The following is a 7,573-nucleotide window of genomic DNA, read 5'->3' as shown; positions in this document are numbered from 1 at the left end:
GAATTAGGACAATATTCTCTTAAAGCAAGCTTCCAAGTCTGGTTTATTATGGTCTTTGGTATCAAAACTTACTAAAGAAACAAAGTTTAAGCTGTGTTTGAGGAGCAGTATCTCATGTTTTCACAGAGCCTTTCCTCTCTGAATTTAAAACGGCTTGATGTTATTTATTTTACTAATTCTCCCTGAGATAGGGCTTGTTGTTGTTCAGTAGCTCAGTCCTGTCTGACTCTTTGTGACCCCATGGACTGCAGCACGCCAGGTTTCCTGCCCTTTACTAACTCCCGGAGCCTGCTCAAACTCATGTCCATTAAGTTGATGATGCCATCCAACCATCTCATCCTCTGTCACCTCCTTCTTCTCCTACCCTCAGTCTTTTCCAGCATCAGGGTCTTTTCCAATGAGTCAGCTCTTCGCATCAGATGGCCAAAGTGTTGGAGCTTCAGCTTTAACATCAATTCTTCCAGTCAATATTCAGAGTTAATTTCCTTTAGGATTGCTTGGTTTAATCTCCTTGCTATTCAAGGGGCTCTCAAGAGTCTTCTCCAGCACCACAGTTTTTTTTTTTTTTTTTTAAGATTAGGTTATTATTTTTATTGTATTTATTATTAATTTAATACTTTTTATTTTATTTATTTTTTTTTTTAATTTTTATTAGTTGGAGGCTAATCACTTTACATCATTACAGCAGTTCTTGTCATACATTGACATGAACCAGCCCTGGATCCACATGTATTCCCCATCCCAGTCCCCCCTCCCACCTCCCTCTCCACCCGATCCCTCTGGGTCTTCCCAGTGCACCAGGCCCGAGCACTTGTCTCATGTACCCAACCTGAGCTGGTTATCCGTTTCACCCTAGATAATATACATGTTTCAATGCTGTTCTCCTGAAACATCCCACTCTCTCCTTCTCCCAGAGTCCACAAGTCTGTTCCATACATCTGAGTCTCTTTTTCTGTTTTGCATATAGGGTTATCGTTACCATCTTTCTAAAGTCCATATATATGTGTTAGTATATTGTAATGGTCTTTATCTTTCTGGCTTACTTCGCTCTGTATAATGGGCTCCAGTTTCATCCATCTCATTAGAACTGATTCAAATGAATTCTTTTTAATGGCTGAGTAGTATTCCATGGTGTATATGTACCACAGCTTCCTCATCCATTCGTCTGCTGATGGGCATCTGGGTTGCTTCCATGTCCTGGCTATTATAAACAGTGCTGCGATGAACATTGGGGTGCACGTGTCTCTTTCAGATCTGGTTTCCTTGGTGTGTATGCCCAGAAGTGGGATTGCTGGGTCATATGGCAGTTCTATTTCCAGCTTTTTAAGAAATCTCCACACTGTTTTCCATAGTGGCTGTACTAATTTGCATTCCCACCAACAGTGTAAGAGGGTTCCCTTTTCTCCACACCCTCTCCAGCATTTATTGCTTGTAGACTTTTGGATAGCAGCCATCCTGACTGGCGTGTAATGGTACCTCATTGTGGTTTTGATTTGCATTTCTCTGATAATGAGTGATGTTGAGCATCTTTTCATGTGTTTGTTAGCCATCTGTATGTCTTCCTTGGAGAAATGTCTGTTGAGTTCTTTGGCCCATTTTTTGATTGGGTCATTTATTTTTCTGGAGTTGAGCTGGAGGAGTTGCTTGTATATTTTTGAGATTAATCCTTTGTCTGTTGCTTCATTTGCTATTATTTTCTCCCAATCTGAGGGCTGTCTTTTCACCTTGCTTATAGTTTCCTTTGTTGCAGCACCACAGTTTGAAAGCATTATTTCTTTGGTGCTCAGCCTTCTTTGTGATCCAACTCTGATATCCGCACATGACTACTGGAAAAACTATTGCTTTGATATATGGACCTTTATTGGCAAAGTGATATCTCTGCTTTTTATTATGCTGTCTAGGTTTGTCATAGCTTTTCTTCCAAGGAGCAAGCATCTTTTAATTTCATGGTTGCAGTCACCATCTGCAGTGATTTTGGAGCGTAAGAAAATAAAGTCTGTCACTGCTTCCATCTTTTTCCCTATTTGCTATCAAGTGATGGGACTGGATGCCATGATTACAGTTTTCTGAATGTTGAGTTTTAAGCCAACTTTTTCACTCTCCTCTTTGACTTTCATCAAGAGGCTCTTAGTTGTTTGCTTTCTGCCATTAGGGTGTTGCATATCTGAAGTTATTGATATTTCTCCCAGCAATCTTGATTCCAGATTGTGCATCATCCAGCCTGGCATTTCACATGATATACTCTGTATATAAGTTAAATAAGCAGGGTGACAAATACAGCCTTGAGGTACTCCTTTCCCAATTTGCAACCAGTCTGTTGCTCCATGTCTGATTCTAACTGTTGCTTCTTGATCTGCACACAGGTTTTTTTAGGAGGCAGGCAAGGTGGTCTGGTATTCCCAACTCTTTAAGAATTTTCCACAGTTTGTTGTGATCCACACAGTCAAGGCTTTAGTGTAGTAAATGAAGCCGAAGTTTTTCTGGAATTCCCTTGCTTTTACTATGATCCAGCAGATGTTGGCAGCTTACTCTCTGATTCCTCTCCCTTTTCTAAATCTAGCCTGTATACGTGGAAGTTCTCGGTTCACATACTGTTGAAGCCTAGCTTGAAGGATTTTGAGCATAATCATGCTAGCTTGTAAAATTAGCATAATTGTGCAGTAGTTTGAACATTCTTTGGCATTTCCCTTCTTGGGATTGGAATGAAAACTGACCTTTTCCAGTCCTGTGGCCACTGCTGAGTTTTCCAAATTTCTGGCATATTGAGTGTAGCACTTTAACAGCATTATTTTAGGATTTGAAATAGCTCAGTTGGAAATCCATCACCTCCACTAGCTTTGTTTGTAGTAATGCTTCCTAAGGCCCACTTCGCTTCATACTCTAGGATGTCTGGCCTAGGTGAATGACCACATCATTGTGGTTACCCAGGTCATTAAGACCTTCTTTGTATAGGTCTTCTGTGTATTCTTGTTACCTCTTCTTAATACCTTGTGCTTCTGTTAGATCCTTGTTGCTTCTGTCCTTTATTATGCATCTTTGCATGAAATGTTCCCTTGGTATTTCTAATTTTCTTGAAGAGATCTCTTCTTTCCCATTCTATTGTTTTCCTCTATTTCTTTGCACAGATCACTGAGGAAAGCTTTCTTATCTCTCCTTGCTGTTCTTTGAACCCTGGATTCATATGGGTGTATCTTTCCTTTTCTCCTTTGCCTTTCACTTCCCTTCTTTTCTCAGCTATCTGAAAGGCCTCCTCAGACAGCCATTTTGCCTTTCTTTTTCTTGGGGATGGTTTTGGTCAGTGCCTCCTGTTACCTGTTACGAACCGCCATCCATAGTTTTTCAGACACTCTCTCTACCAGATCTAATCCACTGGATCTATTTTTCACTTCCACTGTATAATAGTAAGGGATTTGATTTAGGTCATACCTGAATGGTCTAGTGGTTTTCCCTACTTCCTTCAATTTCAGCCTGAATTTGGCAATATGGAGCTCATGATTTGAGTCACAGTCAGCTCCTGGTCCTGTATCTGCTGACTGTATAGAGCTTCTCTATCTTTGGCTGCAAAGAATATAATCAGTCTGATTTTGGTGTTGACCATCTGGTCATGTCCATGTGTAGAGTTATTTTTTGTGTTGTTGGCAGAGGGTGTTTGCTATAACCAGTGCATTCTCTTGGCAAAATTCTATTAACCTCTGACCTGCTTCATTCCATACTCCAAGGCCAAACTTGCCTGTTACTCCAGGTATCTCTTGACTTCCTACTTTTGCATTCCAGTCCCCTATGATGAAAAGGACATCTTTTTTTGTTTGTTTGTTTTAGTTCTACAAGATCTTGTAGGTCTTCACATAACCATTGAACTTCATCTTCTTTGGCATTAGTGGTTGGGGCATAGACTTGAATTACTGTGATGTTGAATGGTGCCTTGGAAACAGAGATCATTCTGTCGCTTTTGAGACTGCATCAAAGTACTGCCTTTTGGACTCTGTTGACAAAGAAGACTACCCATCTGTTCCAAGGGATTCTTGTCTGCAGTAGTAGATATAATGGCCATCTGAATAATTTTGCCCATTCCCGTCCACTAGGAGTTTCAAATTAGGAACTACTCATCTAACTGCTGACACTTAAAAGTAAGTGACAAAGTTTACTAGAGTGTCATTTTTAGACAAAGGAGGGAAAATGTAGGGTCCTGTATATTATATATCATTAGATATAACCTTAGTAATTACAGGTTTTGAGTTTGCCAGCCCCCTGACATCCCACAGTGTGTAGAATAAGAACTTGTACTCACTGTTACTCAAGATAGTGTGAAGGGGAAGGATACAAAGAAGCATAGAGAAAAGGGTTTTGTTTGTTGTTTGTTTTCTAAATACTGCATTAAACAAGGAGGCAAGTGAAACAAATTTTCACTCTCCTAATCTTACCTTGACCTGATGCTTTGGGTTTCTATTATTTCTTATTTTTCCTCATCAATGCTCCTTTTCTAATACCTGAATTTCTAATGCCTGGTAAAGGAGCATTATTATCTTTAGGTAGTAGTCCCTTAACTTATCTCCATAATCTTTCAGCACATTTTCTTACTAAGTAGCATTCAAATTACTGTGGTCTCTTTCCTCTGGGGTTTCAGCTCAATTAAACATTAGTGCTTAATAGGGGTCAGCTACCATGCTGGTCACAGGTGTTTGACAGTGATTAAGGTAAAAGTGGTCCCCACAAGCAGAGTTTACAGTCTGTGAAGGGGTTTCCATTGATTTAGCTTGCAGTTAGCTACTTCATCCCTAATGCTAGCAGGACACAGGCAATTTGGCCATTAGCTTATTAACTTGCAATCTCATGGCAGCAATGGATGACTCTGAGACTGAGGAATTGTTTTATTGCAGTGTAGTGCTGCTAAACAGCAACAGTCTTAACAGAAAAAACAAAACCCTGCAATTTCCTGCCCAAGGACCCATCTGAGTGCTTCATACGTGTTGCACAGAAACAGAGGATGTGTGCATGAGATAAGCTCAGATTTGCTGCCAGGATTGATTGCCACAGTCAAGGACTTTTACCAGATATCCCTTTGGTTTTGTAAACAAGCCTTCCCTGGATGGTAGGATTTTTTTTTTCTTATTCCTATTTTTTCCTTTTTAGTTGACTTGCCCTATCAGTTTAATTTTTTATGATGAAAAATTTCAAATATATACAAAGTAGAAAAAAACAATGACTGCCCTGCTACAATAATAGTTAACATTTCATCAGTCTTATTGCACTTATACAGCAATATGCATTTCTAACAAATGGTCTTTCTCTTTTACATAACCATATTGTTATTATACAACTATGGGAACTAGCAGTAATTCCTTAATATCATCTAATACTCATTCCATAGTTAAATTTCCCCAGTTGTTTAAAAAATTTCTTTGTATTACTGATTTGAGTCAGGATTCAAACAAGAGCCATACATTGCTTGTGGTTCAGTTCAGTTGCTCAGTCGTGTCCGATTCTTTGTGACCCCATGGACTGCAGCACGCCAGGCATCCCTGTCCATCACCAACTCCCGGAGTTTACTCAAACTCACATCCATCGAGTCAGTGATGCCATCCAACTATCTTATCCTATGTTGTCCCCTTCTCCCACCTTCAATCCTTCCCAGCATCAGGGTCTTTTCCAATGAGTCAGTTCTTCACATCAGGTGGCCAAAGTATTGGAGTTTCAGCTTCAACATCAGTCCTTCCAATGAATATTCAGGACAGATTTCCTTTAGGATGGACTGGTTGGTTCTCCTTGCAGTCCAGGGGACTAAGACTCTTCTCCAACACCACAGTTCAAAAGCATCAATTTGTCAATGCTCAGCTTTCCTTATAGTCCAACTCTCACATCCATACGTGACTACTGGAAAAACCATAGCCTTGACTAGATGGACCTTTGTTGGCAAAGTAATGTCTTTGCTTTTTAATATGCTGTCTAGGCTGGTCATAACTTTCCTTCCAAGGAGCAAGCATCTTTTAATTTCACGGCTGCAGTCACCATCTGCAGTGATTTTGAAGCCCCCAAAAATAAAGTCTGCCACCGTTTCCACTGTTTCCCCATCTATTTGCCATGAAGTGATGGGACTGGATGCCATGATCTTAGTTTTCCAAATGTTGAGCTTTAAGCCAACTTTTTCACTCTCCTCTTTCACTTTCATCAAGAGGCTCTTTAGTTCTTTGCTTTCTGCCATAAGGGTGGTATCATCTGCATATCTGAGGTTATTGATGCTTCTCCCAGCAATCTTGATCCCAGATTGGGCTTCCTCCAGCCCAGCATTTCTCATGATGTACTCTGCATATAAGTTAAATAAGCAGGGTGACAATATACAGCCTTGACGTACTCCTTTTCATATTTGGAACCAATCTGTTGTTCCATGTCCAGTTCCAACTGTTGCTTCCTGACCTGCATACAGGTTTCTCAAGAGGCAGGTCAGGTGGTCTGGTATTCCCATCTCTTTCAGAATTTTTCAGTTTATTGTGATCTACACAGTCAAAGGCTTTGGCGTAGTCAATAAAGCAGAAATAGATGTTTTTTCTGGGACTCTCTTGCTTTTTCAATGATCCAGTGGATGTTGGCAATTTGATCTCTGGTTCCTCTGCCTTTTCTAAAACCAGCTTGAACATCTGGAAGTTCATGGTTCAAGTATTGTTGAAGCCTAGCTCAGAGAATTTTGAGCATTACTAGCGTGTGAGATGAGTGCCATTGTGTGGTAGTTTGAGTATTCTTTGGCATTGCCTTTCTTTGGGATTAGAAAGAAAACTGACCTTTTTCAGTCCTGTGGCCACTGCTGACTTTTCCAAATTTGCTGGCATATTGAGGGTGGCACTTTCACAGCATCATCTTTTAGGATTTGAAATAGCTCAACTGGAATTCTATCACCTCCATTAGCTTTATTCGTAGTGATGTTTCCTAAGGCCCACTTGACTTTACATTCCAGGATGTCTGGCTCTAGGTGAGTGATCACACCATTGTGATTATCTGGGTCATGAAGATCTTTTTTGTACAGTTCTGTGTATTCTTGCCACCTCTTCTTAATATCTTCTGTTTCTGTTAGGTCCATACTGTTTCTGTCCTTTATTGAGCCCATCTTTGCATGAAATGTTCCCTTGGTATCTCTAATTTTCTTGAAGAGATTTCTAGTCTTTCCCATTCTATTGTTTTCCTCTATTTCTTTGCACTGATCACTGAGGAAGGCTTTATCTCTCCTTGCTAGGCTTTGGAACACTGTATTCAGATGGGTATATCTTTCCTTTTCTCCTTTGCTTTTCACAGCTATTTGTAAAGCCTCTTCAGACAGACAGTTTGTGTTTTTGCATTTCTTTTTCTTGGGGATCATCATGATCCCTGTCTCCTGCACAATGTCATGAACTTCTGTCCATAATTCATCAGGCATTCTGTCTATCAGATCTAGCCCCTTAAGTCTATTTCTCACTTCCACTGTATTATCGTAAGGGATCTGATTTAGGTCACACCTGAATGGTCTAGTGGTTTTCCCTACTTTCTTCAATTAAGTCTGAATTTGACAACAAGGAGTTCATGATCTGAGCCACAGTCAGCTCCCGGT

This window comes from Odocoileus virginianus, chromosome 7 (genome assembly GCF_023699985.2).
Source record: "Odocoileus virginianus isolate 20LAN1187 ecotype Illinois chromosome 7, Ovbor_1.2, whole genome shotgun sequence".
NCBI classification, from domain to species: Eukaryota; Metazoa; Chordata; class Mammalia; order Artiodactyla; family Cervidae; genus Odocoileus; species Odocoileus virginianus.
The sequence above is the reverse complement of the archived record's forward strand: the minus strand, read 5'-3'. Positions refer to the sequence as shown.